Source organism: Dendrobates tinctorius, unplaced genomic scaffold, assembly GCF_039654945.1.
Source record: "Dendrobates tinctorius isolate UK_male_01 unplaced genomic scaffold, ASM3965494v1 ptg000063l, whole genome shotgun sequence".
In the NCBI taxonomy this organism is placed as follows: domain Eukaryota; kingdom Metazoa; phylum Chordata; class Amphibia; order Anura; family Dendrobatidae; genus Dendrobates; species Dendrobates tinctorius.
This window is the reverse complement of record NW_027361731.1, coordinates 16,952,490-16,970,032: the sequence shown is the minus strand read 5'-3', so window position 1 is coordinate 16,970,032 and position 17,543 is coordinate 16,952,490. Positions and strand designations below refer to the sequence as shown.

Genomic DNA, 17,543 nt, shown 5'->3' with positions numbered 1-17,543 from the left:
GTGAGAGGAGTGTGAGTGTTGAGGGTTAACATGGAAAGAGGTGTGCGGTGACGTCACCTGTTACAACTGGACGGAAGTTGTTACAACCGGAAGCTGCTTAGGGCATTTATTATTATAGATTCTGGAAAATGGATTAGTATGTGTGCCAAGAAATGGGAGATCAATAGGTGCTACTCTTTCCCCCAAGTCTATACATGCCTCCAAAAAGTGATAAAAAAAAAAAAAAAAAAAAACTTGGCTAAGCTGCAAAAGGTTTTTTTTTAAATGTGCATGTCCCAAATGCAACATGTGTCAATATACAATATAATTCCGATGGTTTGATTATGGAGGTTTTTTTTGTTTTTCTCCTTGGGATCTAGCTTGGCGATTATGCAAATTATTCTCAAAATGTGATTGATTGCTAACATGTGTGTTCATTGATCAACGGTTGGTTGCCATTTGTTTTTATACCATGTATCATAAGGAATCTGTATCTCAGTGAATAAACGCTTTTGCCAGAAACGTGTTGACATGTATCCCCAACCTGTATGATCTTTTAAAATATTTGAAATAAATTTGAGGATTTTATCTATTTTTGGGACTCGCCAAAATTTCTTTCCTATGATAAGTCGCAAGTCACGACTATTGGCTGGAAACCCACTACATTGCAAGACGGACTGAATCATAATATAAGACACGGTGAGGCTTTTTGTTTGTTTTACCTTATAGATGAAGAGCTTGTGGGTGATGAGATTTCGTATTTTAGGCAGTTTGCCGTGACTGTAGTAACCGCTCAGGAGTCTAGAGAAAAGCCCAGACCCACCCAAATTATTGGCCATTCAAGTGACGTCTGGATACACCTGAAACAGTCCGATCCGGAGCCGGCGAAGCTGAGGAAGTGGGTCGCTCTGGTGCAAAGGACTGATCAGGAAGCTAGGGCTGCTTCACCCCAAGTACCCTGCAGATCTTGGGCCAGTGGGAAAGGCTCTTCCTGAAAGATGGCCTGCTGTGCCGAAGTATTCAACTTCCTCAAGAATTTGATGTTACCTGGCAAGCAGTGTCTCCAGAAGCACTGTTAGTACATCTGGCTAGAGAAGCTCCTGAGATGGGGGTCCACTTTTGTGTAGAGAAGACATTTCGGTGGCTGCAACGACTGGTGTACTGGCCTCAACTGTGGCAGAAGGTTGAAAGAGTTTGCCGAATATGTCACCAGTGTGAGCTGAACAAACCCTGAAACGGAGGGCTCCTATTCAGGCTATTCAAACCTCTGCGGCTTTAAAGGTCCTGATGATCAACTATCTGATGATCGGAACATCATACAATGGCTACGGGTATTGTTTGGTGATGACTGATCACTTCACCAAGTTCGTGATTGTGACTCCCACCCTGGATCAGACAGCCGAAGCTGCAGCCATAGCCTTTTGTCAGGACTTCATTCGCATATATGGAGGCCCGAAGCGAATTCACTCTGTCCAAGGAGTCTGTTTCCAGGGATGAGTGATGGCTGAACTGTATTGTATCTAAGGAAACGACAAATCCAGAACCTGGTTGAGAAAAAGTTTTGGGAAGTGAAATTCAAAGTTATCCCCAGTGTCAGGAGGACAATTTCAGCCAGGGGACTGTGTATTGTGCAGGACAAATAACCTGGGAACAAGCTGGATCATTGTTGGGAGGCAGTACCCTACCGAGTGGTGAGGAAGATTCACCCGAATAAGGCTACTTTCACACTAGCGTTTTTTTGCGCTGTGCCTCATGCGCATTCCAAACGCATACAAAAAGCCGGATTACTTACCGGTAATGCTCTTTTAATGAGTCCACGACAGCACCCACTGGAGGTATCGGATCCGCCCATTTGGAACAGGAAACCCTACAGGAAAGATAAAAGGGGCGGTCCGCCTTTCCTCCTCAGTTTTACGTTTCAGAGTACCAGAAGGACCGCCAAGGATTAGGCAATGTTCTCTTATTTTAACATCTTTCTTATCCATTATTTGGTTGATATACCTTAACTATTGATATCTTTAGGGAGGGAAGTGAGCGGGTGCTGTCGTGGACTCATTAAAAGAGCATTACCGGTAAGTAATCCGGCTTTTTACTCTTCGCCACGACAGCACCCACTGGAGAGATTCCAGAGACCATCACCTGGGTGGGACCACCGTGCCAAGGACAGTCCTGCCAAAGCTTAAGTCAGAGGTTGATGAAAGATCATGTCTATAGTGGTTATAGAAGGTAGAAGGGGATGACCAAACTGCCGCCTTACATATAGTTTCAATCGGAACATCTCCCTTTTCCGCCCAAGAAGTTGCCATTGCTCTGGTGGAATGCGCCCTGATGTTCCCTGGAGGATCTTCGTTTTTTGCGGAGTAGGCTAAACGAATGGCCTCTCTGATCCACCGGGAAATGGTGCTCTTCGTGACTCCATACCCCTTCTTACAGCCCTGAAATGAAACAAACAGGGCCCTACTCTGCCTCCAACTGTTGGACCTCTCAATATATTTTAGGACAGTTCTTTTGACGTCCAGAGTATGGAACTTCTGCTCTTCTGGAGTAGAGGGATTTTTATAGAAGGTTGGGAGGAGTATCTCCTGAGACCTATGGTATTTTGTTGCCACTTTTGGCAGGTAGGCAGGGTCTGGTTTTAATACCAATCTGTCTTGGTATTCTTGAAAAAAAGGTGGATCTATTGACAAGGCCTGGATATCACCCACTCTTCTAGCTGAGGTCAGTGCTACCAAGAGGGCCATTTTAAGTGCTAAGTATTTGAGGGGTATTGTGTCGATCGGCTCAAAGGGGTCTATCGTTAGGGCGTCTAAGACCAGATTTAGATCTCATGTAGGGACGGAGGGTATGTGGATTGGAGCTATTCGTTCACATGTTGTAATGAATCGAGTTATCCACTTGTTGCCTGCTATATTATGGCCATATAGTGCTCCTAATGCCGATATTTGTACTCTTAGCGTATTTACTGCTAAGCCTAAGTCTTTCCCTTTCTGCAGAAATTCCAAGATGGGAATTATCGGAACTTCTGCTGTATGAGGTACTGTATGGAATTGAAGAAATTTTTTCCATATTCTAGTGTAAATTTGGGTTGTGGACTGCTTTCTACTTTGTAGTAGTGTAGTAATTAAAGACTCAGAGAATCCTCTTGTCCTCAATAACTGCCTCTCAAATTCCACGCCGTCAAGTGCAAGCTGACCACTTGAGGGTGGAAAAAGGGGCCTTGGGAGAGTAGGTTGGGAGTCGAAGGAAGGAACCAAGGATCTGTTATTGACATAATTTGCAGCCACGAAAACCACGGTCTTTTTGGCCAGAACGGTGGTATTAAGATTATCCTTGCTTTGTCGTCTCTGATCTTCCGAATTACTTGAGGTAGGAGGATCAATGGAGGGAACGCATACACCAGGTTGAAATTCCATGGAGCTAGAAGGGCGTCTAGTATGTCTGGGTGATCTGATGGAGATAGGGAGGCAAATGTTTTTATCTGCCTGTTCTCCTTTGTGGCGAAAAGGTCCACCTCGGGTTGTCCCCATAGGGCTACTATGTCCCTGAAGACCTTCTGATTGAGGCACCACTCTTCTTGCCGTAGAGTGTGTCGGCTTAGGAAGTCTGCCTTTTGATTGTTCTCGCCTCTGATATGAAGGGCCGAGAGGGACAAAAAATAGTTTTCTGCTAAGTTTAAAATTCTTGCCGCTGAAGACATCAGAGTCTCTGATCGAGTTCCTCCTTGTCTGTTTATATAGGCCACTGTGGTGGTGTTGTCCGATAGGATCCTGACATGCTTCTGTTGGAGCTGCGGAAGGAAGTTGTATAGAGCATAGAACACTGCAGTCAGTTCTTTTAAATTGGATGAGTACTCGCATTCCTCTCTATTCCACCTTCCTTGATGAAACCCATTCTCCATGTGGGCTCCCCAGCCCTGGGGACTGGCATCGGTGGTTATGATACAGGATGGAACTATAACCCATGGAACTCCTGAACATAAATGGTCATCATCTAACCACCACTCTAGAGAAGTCAAGACTTCCTGAGACAAGGTTATCTTGCTCTGTAAATGACCACTATGTCGCTTATCCTCTTGGAGGATCTGGTGTTGTAGTGTACGGACATGGTACTGGGCCCACCGGACTGCCGGGGTGCAAGAATTTAGTGATCCTAATAGTGACATTGCTCCTCTCAAGGACACACGTGGTCTATCTATAGCTGCTCGTATTTTTTGTTTCGTGAGGGTGATTTTTACCTGGGGTAGTAGACATCTCTGGGTCAAGGAATCTAGTTGAAATCCTAGAAATGTCTGGAGAGATTGTGGATCGAGTCTGGACTTTTGGATATTGATGATCCAGCCAAGGCTCTGAAAAGAGGAGATTGCGTCAGTCACGCGTTCGGTACATTGTTTGACTGAATTCCCAATTATTAGGAAGTCGTCTAAATACGGCACGATCAGTGTGTTCTTTTGGCGAAGGTAGGCCATCACTTCTGCCATCACCTTGGTAAATATTCTTGGTGCCGTGGAAAGCCCGAAGGGCATGGCCGCGTATTGGAAATGACGAATCCTGCCTTCGACTTCCACTGCGACTCTTAGGTATTTCTGGAATCTATTGTGAATAGGGAGATGATAATAAGCATCTTTTAAATCAATCCCTGCCATTACGCAATTTGGGAAAAGAAGCTTTATAGTGGATCTAATTGATTCCATTTTGAAGTTATAATTTTTTATAAATGAATTAAGCTTCTTTAAATTAATAATGGTTCTAAACGTACCGTCTGGTTTAGAAACCAAAAACAGGGGAGAGTAAAAGCCTCTACCCTCTTGTTCCTCAGGGACGTCAACCAAAACTTTTTTAGCTAGTAGGACTCGAATCTCGTCTTCGAGAGCCTTTTGCTGAACTGAGGAATTAAGGCGAGTTATAACAAAGAACTCATAAGGGATCTGAAGGAATTCAATCTTTATTCCTTCCTTGATTATGTTCAAAATCCATGGGCTTAACGTAATTTGTTCCCATTTGGTAACAAAAAATTTTAATCTACCCCCAACTGGTGGGTCTAAACTCTTAATTTTTATCTCTCCTATATGTTGGCCCTCTGAAGATGGTACCCTTCTGCTTTTCGTCAATCGTGGCCCATCTATTCGTTCTGTCCGACTGTCTTCTTCTCCCGAATGGCCGTCTCTTAAAGGTTTTCCTATAAAACGGAATGGGAGAATCACTGAAGGCCTTTTTCCTCTCTTTTGCCTTGGCGAGAATTTCGTCTAAGGCTTTTCCAAAGAGGAACTCACCCTCGCATGGGGTTGCACTAATTTTGGATTTTGATTGTGCGTCCCCTTTCCAGCTTTTTATCCACAGCGCGCGTCTGGCGTTATTCACCAGGGCTGCCGACCTCGCTGCCAGTTTTAGGGTGTCCGCTGAAGCATCTGCCATAAAGGCAGCTGCACCTCTTATCAACGGGATGGCTGCACGCAGTTTCTCCCTTGACATTCTTTGCTCGATCTGCTGATCTAATTGATCTAGCCATACCAGCATTGATCTAGCAGTACATGTGCTGGCTATTGCGGGTTTGAATACCCCGGTGGTGGACTCCCAGGACCTTTTGAGCGAAGATTCTGCCTTTCGGTCTAATGGGTCTGCTAACAATCCTGCGTCCTCGACCGGGATCGAGGTCTGTTTGGAAGTGGAGGCTATGACGGCATCCACCTTTGGTATTTTAGTCCACTTCAATAGGTCTTCATCAGTGAACGGATACTTCCGTTTTGAGGCTGATGGGAGAAAACCCCTCTGGTCGTGTTTTTCCCACTCTCTTTTGATGAGGTCCTTAATTGCCGGTATCACTGGAAATGATCTCCTCTTTTTTTCTGCCAATCCCGCAAACATAATGTCCTGCGCGGTTTGGGCTCCCCTTTCCTCTTCACACCCCATAGTATTTCTAACCGCTTTTACTAGGTTATCTACGCTGTCCAGTGGAAAACATGCGCGTCCTTCCATCTCCGAGGATGACGATGAGGACGTGAATGCGGAGCCTGAATTTAACTCCTGTTCTTCCTCTGACTCCGAACTAACAACGACCTGTTTCTTATGACTGGACTCTGAGGGAGTGCTGGCGCGGTTGATGGCTTGTATCTCCTCCCTAATTATGGCTCGGATATCTTTAGAAGATATCGTCGACCCCTGCCTGGTCTCTTTCGTGCACTGTTTGCAGAGTTTTTTGGGGTAGGAGTCAGGGAGAGGCTCTGAACATAATGCGCATTCTTTATGTTTAGTTTTTTCTTTTTTCTTTGACTGAAGTGGGAGGTCAAAGGTAAAGAGAGGGGGGGGGGGGGGGAGGTTAGCTTAATAGGTAGAGTATATACACACCCAGTGAAGATTAATACCGGGTCGGATGGCTGAGACGGTCTGGATCTGGTTTCTGCTGCTTCGCTCCTGCGGGCAGTCTCTGTCCTGGCGCTGCGGTCCCTGGTGGAATTGCCTCCAGCTGAATCCCCTGCTGGGGCCTGTGACTCCGTGGGGGACAACATGGTTCCATCGTTGCAGCGCTGTTTTATCTTACTTCCTGTCGTGCCCCCGGAAGTCGCCCTATGTCAGGGCGCATGCGCCGCGTCATCGCCATCCTACCCCCCGGAAGTTCAACCATTACTTCCGGGGTATAGGAGCGTCGGCCGGCTCCTGCGCCACCGCTACTCACACGCGCGCTCATGGCTTCACCTCCCACGCTGTATCACCACCGATGGGGGGGGTGTTCTGCCTCCGGATGCCAGACCGGCCCGCTCCCTGGTAAGACCGGGCGGCCCTCTCCGGACCCGGTCATCACCGTTATGCCACCAGACGAGGGGGGAGCCGTCAAACGGAGTCTCCCCCGACGCTGCTTCCGGACCGCAGCCCCTGCCGTTCCCGAGGAGACCGCACAGACGGATGCATGGCCCAGGTAAGATCCTGCAGGATCCTGCTCCATTTGGAACAGGAAACCAAAACTGAGGAGGAAAGGCGGACCGCCCCTTTTATCTTTCCTGTAGGGTTTCCTGTTCCAAATGGGCGGATCCGATACCTCCAGTGGGTGCTGTCGTGGCGAAGAGTAAAAAACGCATTAAGCGTTTTGTATGCGTTTGCTGTTTTTTTGCGCATGCAATTTAACCAGTTTGTCGCTATGTTAACTCTAAAAACGCATGCGATTTTAAACGCATGCGTGCGCATGTCCTAGCGCACGCGTGCAATCCCATAGACTAATTTTTTTGCGCATTCCGTGCACATGCGTTTTTTGGCAGCAGTTGGCTGCAAAGAAAAATGCAACATGCTGTGTCTGGAGCGCCTGGGCGCACACCTGGAAAAAATGCAGGGCACGAAAACGCACATGAACGCGTACAAGTGCTATACCATGCGCCCGCCATGTTAAAGATAGGGGAGCAATGCGCATGCGCACGATAGCGCAAAAAAACGCTAGTGTGAAACCAGCCTGACTCAGTCTATAAGGTTTATCCTGAGGGAGATGACGCCGTAACACCTCGGGTGTTGCACAGAAATATGCCTTATTTGGCTGCTATCCTGCATCCTTTCATATACATATAGGTTCTTTGGTCTCCATCTTGTTTATATAACTTTATAATATACGGTAGTTTGATTGCACTGTTTATGGGATACTATTGAATACTATTTTTATGACCCTGATACTTTATAGTGCAACTGCTATGTATATTCATTGTGAAAGACCAGTATTTTTTGCACTTTATACTATATACCTTTTTGTGACCATGAACCTTTTTTGATTTTTTTGAATTTCTGATGCATCTGACAATTTATTATATTGGCCTATATCTTCATCATTTTCTCCATTATTATAGCAACCCATTTAAGTGTGGTACTGGGTGTTGCCGATTCCCTTTTGTACTCTAGATTCTATTGTATTTTATTATTCAATTGTGACCACATTAATAAAATTCATTACATTTTCTTACCATTGCTCTTTCGTCCATTTTTCTCTTTTTGGGCTTTTGTGTATATGTATGGATGAGCTTTTTTTGCACTGAGCCTTTTTTTGGTATTTTTTTTTTTTTATGCGTCAAGAGCTGATGCCCAGTCTTCTCAGCCTTGAGCCTGAGAGACTTCCGCCGATGGTCAAGCTAAGAAGACCCGTGCGGAAACTGCGACAGGGGAGGCACTCCTGCAATTGCCGAGGTGAGGTAAGGTGCAAGCGACCAAGGCCATCAATTCCAGATATCATCAACTGTACTGGGGTCAGCTGGGATTAGGAGTACTGTACAGGTTGGTAGGGGGTCGGTTGGAGCGTGGGAGGCTCAATGTGCTTTAATAAACTGCATCAGGAAGAGACTTGCGGCCTAGCGGGAAAACCCGGTGACTCCCGCTAGGGCCAGAGCTTTGAGTGAGAACTCATGTGGTGACTCCCAAGACTGGGCGCACCACCTTTGTGAAAAGGACACTAACGTTAACTAGTGAAAGACTTTTGTTTATTCTAATCCTGTTGTTATTCCCTCTACTGTAAGATTGCATAGCTACTAACACTAATTGATTAGAAGTTACTGCTGTATATAAATAGCATTATATCACCCCCTGGCTGTTTCTGCCTCGTGATCTCTGCTCGTTGCATCCAGACACCTGCATTACAGTGTAATGTGATGTCATCAGAATCTCTCACCTCTCCAGTAAGCCAGAAGAGGATCTCTAGGGTGAGCTGTAACATCCTCTCCGCCATCTTGTCTCTGTCCATATCCATCCTTGAAGGGTCAAGGCAGATTTTGTAGTAGATGTCAATGTGAAAGATAATATTTATCAGGAACCTGAATGGAAAGAAGGTGAGATTATGTAAAATCATACAAAATACTATGGAAAAAACCCCAACAAATTACTGGGTTGGTGCTGCTAGCTGAGAGCAATAACCTAAAATGTAGAGTTCAGACTGTAACACCATTACAGGCGCCTCTACATGGTCTTTCCTCTCCCTCCTTGCAGGGACGCCGGTATATTCACTGCCCCAGCAATGCAGCGTGGTTACCTGCTTCCTGGCCTGTGTGTGCGCACCGCACCTCCTAGTGCACGCTCCCGTGTTCTTATGGGGGTAGCTTTTGCTACCAGGAGCCCAACCAAACCCCAAAAACATGCACGAATCCCACCCACAGTGAGGAGCCCACTCAGACCCCAAAAGCGTGCATTAACCCCCCGGGAGCACAACCAGACCTTACAACAATAATAATTTTATTTCTATAGCGCCGACATATTCCGCAGGACTTTACATTTCAGAGGGGACTTGTACAGACAATAGACATTACAGCATAACAATAATCACATAGATCATAAATACCAAGAGGAATGAGGGCCCTGCTCGCAAGCGTACAGTCTATGAGGAAAAAAAGGGGAGACACGAAAGGTGGGTGGTAACAGTTGTCTTCATTGTTCGGACCAGCCATAATGTTAAGTGTGTAACAGTACAGACACAGAGGGCTAATAGATGCATAAAGCATGTGGGAACGATGCGGGGAACCTGGTTATGGTAAAACTTTTGGCTGTGCCACACAGGGATGTTTAGGTTAATTGGTTGAGGCGATAGGCTAGTCTGAATAAATGCGTTTTTAGGGCACACTTAAAATTCTAGGGATTGGGGACTAAGCATATTGACCTGGGAAGTGCATTCCAAAGAATTGGTGCAGCACGTGTAAAGTCTTGGAGGTGGGAGTGGGAGGTTCTGATTATCGAGGATGCTAACCTCAGGTCATCAGAACGGAGGGCACGGGTAGGGTGGTAGACAAACGAGGGAGGAGATGTAGGGTGGTGCTGAGTCATGTAGAGCTTTGTGGGTGTGGGTAATAAGTTGATACAGAATTCTGGAGTGGATGGGTAGCCAGTGTAAGGACTGGCACAAGAAAGAGGCATCGGTGTAACGATTGGCGAGGAATATGATCCTGGCTGCAGCATTCAAGACAGATTGGAGAGGGGAGAGTTTGGTAAGAGGGAGACCGATTAGAAGAGAGTTACAATAGTCCAGCCAAGAATGAATAAGAAAAACAGTAAGAGCTTTTGCGGAATCAAAAGTAAGAAAGGGTCGAATTCTAGAAATGTTTTTGAGATGCAGATAACAAGAGCGAGTCAGTGATCGGATATGGGGGGCGAATGAAAGTTCGGAGTCAAGTATGACCCCAAGACAGCGGGCATGTTGCTGGGGAGTAATAGTGGAACCAAACAGTAATGGCAATGTCGGGTATAGGTACATTAGTAGCGGGAGAAAACACAAGGAGTTCAGTCTTTGACAGGTTCAGTTTCAGATATAGTGAGGTCATGATTTTAGACAATCACTGGTGTTTTCTAGAAAGGCTGGCATGATGTCAGGAGAAGTGTATAATAGGGTGTCATCAGCATAGAGATGGTACTGGAAGCCAAAGCTACTGATTGCTTGTCCAATAGGGGCAGTATACAAAGAGAAGTGTAGGGGGCCTAGGACTGATCCTTGAGGAACCCCAACAGTAAGGGGAAGATGAGAGGAGGAGGAGGAGGAGCCAGCAAAATATACAGTTACGGAGCGGTCAGAGAGATAGGAGGAAAACCAGGAGAGAACGGTGTCCTTGAGGCCGATGGAGCGGAGCATAGTGAGGAGGAGCTGATAATCCACAGTGTCCTATGCTGCGGAGATCCAGGAGAATTAGCATGGAGTAATGACCATTAGATTTAGCTGTTAGTAGATCATTAGAGACTTTAGTGAGGGCAGTTTCAGTAGAGTGTAGCAGAAACCGGATTGTAGAGAGTCGAGAAGCGAGTTATCAGAGAGATAGTGGATCAGACGGAAGTGGACCAGGCGTTCCAGGAGTTTAGAGATGAAGGGAAGATTAGAGACAGGTCTATAGTTAGCGGCACAGTTTTGGTCGAGGGATGGTTTTTTAAGTAGTGGATGTATGATGGCATGCTTAAATAAGGAGGGAAAGATGCCGGAAGAAAGAGAGAGGTTAAATATTTACATGCATTAACCCCCCCTCACCAGGGCCAAAAAAGAACCCACGGACGAGCATTAATCCCCAGAGAGGCCAACCAGATTCCACAAGCGTGCAATAACCCCCCCAGGAACCTACCAGACCCTACAATCATGCATTAACCCCCCCAGGATCCAACCTGACCCCGCAAGCATGCATTAACCCCCCCAGGACCCAACCAGACCACACAAGCGTGCATTAACACGCCCCCCCCCCCGGGACCCAACCAGAACCCATAAGCGTGCATTAACCCCCCTGGTACCCAGCCAGACCCCACAAGCGTGCATTAATCCCCCCGGAACCCACAAGCATGCAAAAATCCTCCCCCCAGAAGCACAACCAGACCCCACAAGTGTGCATTAACCTCCCAGTACCCAGCCAGACCCCACAAGCATGCATTAACCCCCCCCTCCAGGACCCAACCAGACCCCTCAAGCATGCATTAACCCCCCTGGGATGCCAAGCAGCCCCCACAGTGCGCATTAACCCCCCTCCGGGAGCCCAACATCTCCCAGGTCAGGCACGTATCTCCCTGCAGCATAAGTATCACTGCAGCAAAAGTATCGTGAAGATGCAGTTATTACTACGGCTGAGAATTAACATCCACCTCCTCTCCTCACACAGGTATGCTGCTGATTCACCCAACTTTCCTGCTTTGTGTGTCTATATGAATTGCATATAATCCTACCCTTGCTGCCATCTAGTGCAACCTTTCCCTTAATGGTATATAACAGTGCCTCTGAATGCTTGCTAAAATCATTTGTTGCATTGAACTCACTACTTACTGCTGCATATCCATGTTGGGGCCAGTAGAGATGTTATCAGGTGTAAGGTATTACTAGCATATGGATGTTGCCGGGCCCTGTGCCTTTGATTGTATAACCACCCCTGGTGTGCTAGGCAATTTATCCCAAATCAGTTTCCACAATCCCTCTCACCAGAGCCTCTACTCAGTCCTATATATTTAGATACCCCCAAGGGGGGGCACGTGTGCGGGGTCAGTCAAGTGTCTCCCTGCAGCATAAGTATCGTGAAGATGCAGCTATTACTATGGCAGCTAGTCATGGCAGGAGTTAGGACCCCTCACTATACACCTGTCTCTTTTGGGTATGTCTGCTGATTAGAGTTGAGCAACTTTGATCAGATCGGGTTTCGTGAAACCCGAATGAAACAAAATTTGAGTCGGATGAAACTGGTCCGACTAGGGCAAAAAAAAGTCGGAGTTTCATCCACTCAATGCCGACTTTTATTCCCCATTGACTTGCATTGGGGTCGGGTTTCGGACGAAACTCCGACTTTTTTTGCTCTAGTCGGACCAGTTTCATCCGACTCAAATTTTGTTTCATTCGGGTTTCACGAAACCCGATCCGACCAAAGTCGCTCAGCTCTACTGCTGATTAAGCACTTCTTATTACTTGGATCTAGCTTTTCTATTAACCCTCCTACTCCATCATGTTTACATATGCCCTCACAGTGTTAGCTCCATTAATCCTCACTCTCCTTCCCAATCCCCAGCACCCTCTAACCAAATAATCATCGCCCCTTCCCTCTTTCCTCCCCTCCTCTACTGAACTGATCCTCAACCTCAAATCTGTCTGAATGAAACATAAAACAAGCTGCCCACTCTCCTCCCATCTGCTCTCGCTTTCTCTTCTTCTCACTGCTGGTGACATATCTCCCAATCCTGGACCCCCACAGCTCATACGCCCCATTACTACCCCTTCCTACCGCTCCCTATCTAATAAGAACTACCACAATTTTCCAACTTAAAACCTGTGCCATTGACACCCAACCCCCTGCTCCCTCTCTCTGGAGCACTTTGGAATGCTCGCTCCATCTGCAATAAGCTTCATGTGATTCATGACCTCTTTCTCTCTCGCAATCTTGCCTTCCTCAGCCTCACAGAAACCTGACTGACACTGCCTCCCCTGCTGTGCTGTGTTACGGCGGCCTCCACTTCACCCACACTCCTCGCCATGGCAACAGACACGGTGTAGGAGTGGGTCTTCTCCTTTCTTCCAACTGCACCTTTAACCCAATCCCACCTCTTCCCTCCCTAATCCTCGCCTCTTTTGAAGTCCACTCTGTCCGCATCTACTCTCTCTCCAACCTCCAAGAGGCCGTCATAATCCAACCTCCAGGCCCGACCACAGCCTTCATTGACCAATTCTCTACCTGGCTTCTTCACTTTCTTTCAACTGACATCCCCACTATCATCATGGGTGACTTCAACATCCCCACTGATACCCTTCAGTCAGCAGCCTCCAAACTCCTGTCCCTTACTTCATCCTTTGGACTTCAATGGTCCTCCTCAGCCACCCACACAGACGAACACACATTAGACCTGGTCTCCACCCACCTCTGCTCTCTTTCTAACTTCACCACCTCCCCTCTTCCTCTATTCGACCATCTACTTACTTTCTCATCCCTGTCCTCCTCTCCTGGCACCCATGTCCAGCAGCATGTGCACCCCCGCAGAAACTTTCCACACCTAGACACCCATGTGCTCTCTGACTCTATTCTACCACTGGCATCCATACCCTCACTCAAAGACACAGACAGTGCCACTGCTTTCTATAATGCCACTCTCGCATCAGCTATTGACACGGTCGCCCCTCTCGTTCATGGCAGAATGCGACGTACCAACAGACAGCCCTGGCACAATTACACCACTAAAAAGCTCCGGCAAGTGTCCAGGGCTGCAGAGCAGTGTTGGAAGAAAACAAATTTGCAAGATGACTTCACTGCAAACAGGCAACACTATTTCAAATCTGCCCTCACCTCTGCTAAACAGGCCTACTTCACAACCCTCGTATCTTCCCTATCCGACAATCCCAAACAGTTATTCAAAACTTTCAACTCCCTCCTCCGCCCACAACTACCCCCTCCAACCTCCCTCATCTCTGCCGAGGACTTTGCCGCACACTTCAAAAATAAGATCGACCAAACAAGGCAAGTCTTCATCGTTCAACCACCACAACCCCTTTGTATACCAGAACAATGCCCAAACCCCATAACCTCCCTCTCCAACATCACTGAAGAGGAGCTTAGTCGCCTCTTCTCCAAATCGCACCTCACAACCTGTGCACTTGATCCCATCCCATTTCCTCCCAAACCTAACCTCCACATTTATCCCATCCCTAACCCACCTCTTCAACCTATCGCTAACGTCTGGTACCTTCCCTTCTGCTTTTAAACATGCCACAATCACGCCTATCCTTAAAAAGCCAACCCTCGACCCAACAGCTATGTCCAGCTATCGCCCAATATGACTACTCCCATTCGCTTCCAACTCCTGGAGCTGCACGTCCACGCTGAACTTTCCTCCCACCTCTCATCTAACTTGCTCTTTGACAATCTGCAATCTGGTTTCCGCCCCCATCACTCCACTGACAGCCCTGACCAAAATTACTAACGACCTACTTTCAGCCAAAGCAAACGGACAGTACTCTATACTCCTGCTTCTAGACCTGTCCTCTGCATTCGACACAGTTGACCACTGCCTCCTACTACAGATCCTCTCCTCCTTTGGCATCAAAGACCTTGCCTTATCCTGGATCTCCTCATACCTCTTCAACCGCACATTCAGCGTCTCCCACACCACCTCCTCATCCCACCCTCTCTCTGTTGGAGTCCCCCAAGGCTCTGTTCTAGGACTCCTACTCTTCTCAATCTACACACGGTCTGGGGCAACTCAAAGTCCCACGGATTCCAGTACCGCCTTTTATGCTAATGACACTCAGATCTACCTCTCTGGCCCAGACGTCACCTCTCTGCTGTCCAGAATCCCAGAGTGTCTATCAGCCATATCCTCCTTCTCCTCTCAATTCCTCAAACTCAATGTGGATGAATCTGAACTCATCATCTTTCCTCCATCTCACAGATCTTCCTTACCTGACCTAGCTATCACAATTAATGACATCACGCTTTCCCCAGTACCGGAAGTCCGCTGCCTCGGAGTAACCCTTAATTCTGCCCTCTCCTTCAAACCACACATACAAGCTCTTTCTACCTCCTGTCACCTCCAGCTCAAAAATATTTCCAGAATCCGTCCTTTCCTCAACCCTTAATCTACAAAAATGCTTGTGCATGCCCTCATCTCCCGCTTTGACTACTGCAACATTCTTTTCTGTGGTCTCCCTGCTAACACCCTCGCACCTCTCCAGTCCATCCTCAACTCTGCTGCCCGACTTATTCATCTCTCTCCTCGCTATTCCTCCGCTTCTCCCCTCTGCAAATCTCTTCACTGGCTTCCATTCCCTCAGCATATCCAGTTCAAATTACTAATACTGACCTACAAGGCCATCTATAACCTGTCTCCCCCATATGTCTCTGAACTAATCTCCCGATACCTTCCCTCACGTAATCTCCGGTCCTCCCAAGACCTCCTTCTCTCCTCCACACTTATTCACTCCTCACCCAACCGCCTCCAAGACTTCCCCATCCTCTGGAATTCTTTGCCCCAACAAGTCCGACTATCAACCCACATTTGGATCCTTCAGACGGAACCTGAAAACCAACCTCTTCAGGAAAGCCTACAGCCTGCAATGACCCCGCTGCCTCCTTCTCTCTCACCACTACCGGTGATATCACCTCAACCAACACCGGAACTGCTGCAACCCACCGACCTACTGTCTCCTTCCCCACCATCCTGTAGCATGTAAGCCCGAAAGGGCAGGGTCCTCTCTCCCCTCTATATCAGTCTGTCAGTGTTAGTTTGTTTGCTGTAAGTGATATCTGTAAGGCCTCTTTCACACTTGAGTTTTTTACATCAGTTCAAATCCGCCAACTGATGTGAACGGATGGCACAGGATCCGTTTTTAGACGGATCCTGAAAATGTGGAGAGAGAGAGCGAGAGAGAGCGAGAGAGAGACACACACAATTTTTTTGTCCGGCACCCAGAAAGAATTTCGGGTTAAATGAGTGTCTGGAGGATCCGCCAGAGAAAAAAACGTTACAAGCTCCGTTTTGAAATCTTTGAGGATGGTGACGGACAGCAACTTTTGGCGGATCCTCACAAAAAACGGATGCAACGGACAGCAATCCGTCACAATCCGCCATTAATGCAAGTCAATGGGGAAAAACGGATCCTCAAAAAAAATTTGAGGATCCGTTTTTTTCAAAACCTGGCGGATTGTGACTGATTGTAAAAAACTGAAGTGTGAAAGAGGCCTTAGCTGTATGTATCCCCTTCTCATGTACAGCACCATGGAATCAATGGTGCTATATAAATAATAAATATTAAGCCCCCATCAACCAAACATCTAAGAAAACACCAACCTGTTACTTACTAAACCCTCCTGTCTGTCACTGACCTCACTCCACACTGCTCACAGACGGCAGAGAGAGACAGCTGAGACAGTGAGTAATGGCGTCTTCTCTTCCTGCCTTTGCTGTCAGAACACGCCCCCTCCCGGTGTGACACGCCCCCGGAAATGACGTCACACCTCGAAGGAGCCCATACAGTCTAGCATTTACCATGCAGAGTGTCCGGTGTTGTTGTCGGTGGTCACTGTGTGAGGAGACCGCAACAGGTGAGAGGAGACTGGGTCTGACAGCCTGTGCCTGCTGAGGGGAGAGAGATGAGGGGACTGGGGGGCTGCGTCCTACAGGGGGAGGCTAGTGAGGGGACTGGGGGGCTGCGTCCCACAGGGGGAGGCTAGTGAGGGGACTGGGGGGCTGCGTCCCACAGGGGGAGGCTAGTGAGGGGACTGGGGGGCTGCGTCCCACAGGGGGAGGCTAGTGAGGGGACTGGGGGGCTGCGTCCCACAGGGGGAGGCTAGTGAGGGGACTGGGGGGCTGCGTCCCACAGGGGGAGGCTAGTGAGGGGACTGGGGGGCTGCGTCCTACAGGGGGAGGCTAGTGAGGGGACTGGGGGGCTGCGTCCTACAGGGGGAGGCTAGTGAGGGGACTGGGGGGGCTGCGTCCTACAGGGGGAGGCTGGTGAGGGGGCTGCGTCCCACAGGGGGAGGCTAGTGAGGAGACTGGGGGGCTGCGTCCTACAGGGGGAGGCTAGTGAGGAGACTGGGGGGCTGCGTCCTACAGGGGGAGGCTAGTGAGGAGACTGGGGGGCTGCGTCCTACAGGGGGAGGCTAGTGAGGGGACTGGGGGGCTGCGTCCCACAGGGGGAGGCTGGTGAGGGGGCTGCGTCCCACAGGGGGAGGCTAGTGAGGAGACTGGGGGGCTGCGTCCTACAGGGGGAGGCTAGTGAGGAGACTGGGGGGCTGCGTCCTACAGGGGGAGGCTAGTGAGGGGACTGGGGGGCTGCGTCCCACAGGGGGAGGCTAGTGAGGGGGACTGGGGGGCTGCGTCCCACAGGGGGAGGCTAGTGAGGGGGACTGGGGGGCTGCGTCCCACAGGGGGAGGCTGGTGAGGGGACTGGGGGGCTGCGTCCCACAGGGGGAGGCTAGTGAGGGGACTGGGGGGCTGCGTCCTACAGGGGGAGGCTAGTGAGGGGACTGGGGGGCTGCGTCCTACAGGGGGAGGCTGGTGAGGGGGCTGCGTCCCACAGGGGGAGGCTAGTGAGAGGACTGGGGGGCTGCGTCCTACAGGGGGAGGCTAGTGAGGGGACTGGGGGGCTGCGTCCTACAGGGGGAGGCTAGTGAGGGGACT

The 17,543-nt window shown here is 48.7% G+C and overlaps 2 protein-coding genes and 1 long non-coding RNA gene across 3 annotated transcripts in view; 1 reads left to right on the top strand and 2 right to left on the bottom strand.

Annotated features, from left to right (window-relative positions):
- Positions 1–17,543, bottom strand: part of LOC141094226 (uncharacterized) — a 754,752-nt gene that overhangs the window by 277,267 nt on the left and 459,942 nt on the right. The gene's annotated exons all lie outside the window — the stretch shown is intronic.
- On the bottom strand, positions 20–16,377 carry LOC141094362 (uncharacterized). The gene is made up of 3 exons (XR_012233029.1): positions 16,212–16,377; positions 8,611–8,752; positions 20–1,499 (listed from the first exon to the last, which is right to left on the bottom strand). It is a non-coding gene; the product is annotated as an uncharacterized lncRNA (long non-coding RNA).
- Positions 16,331–17,543, top strand: part of LOC141094275 (uncharacterized) — a 36,214-nt gene continuing 35,001 nt past the window's right edge. The window contains exon 1 of the mRNA XM_073580109.1: positions 16,331–16,465. The gene's annotated coding sequence lies outside the window, so the exon portion shown is untranslated. The remainder of the gene's footprint in view (positions 16,466–17,543) is intronic.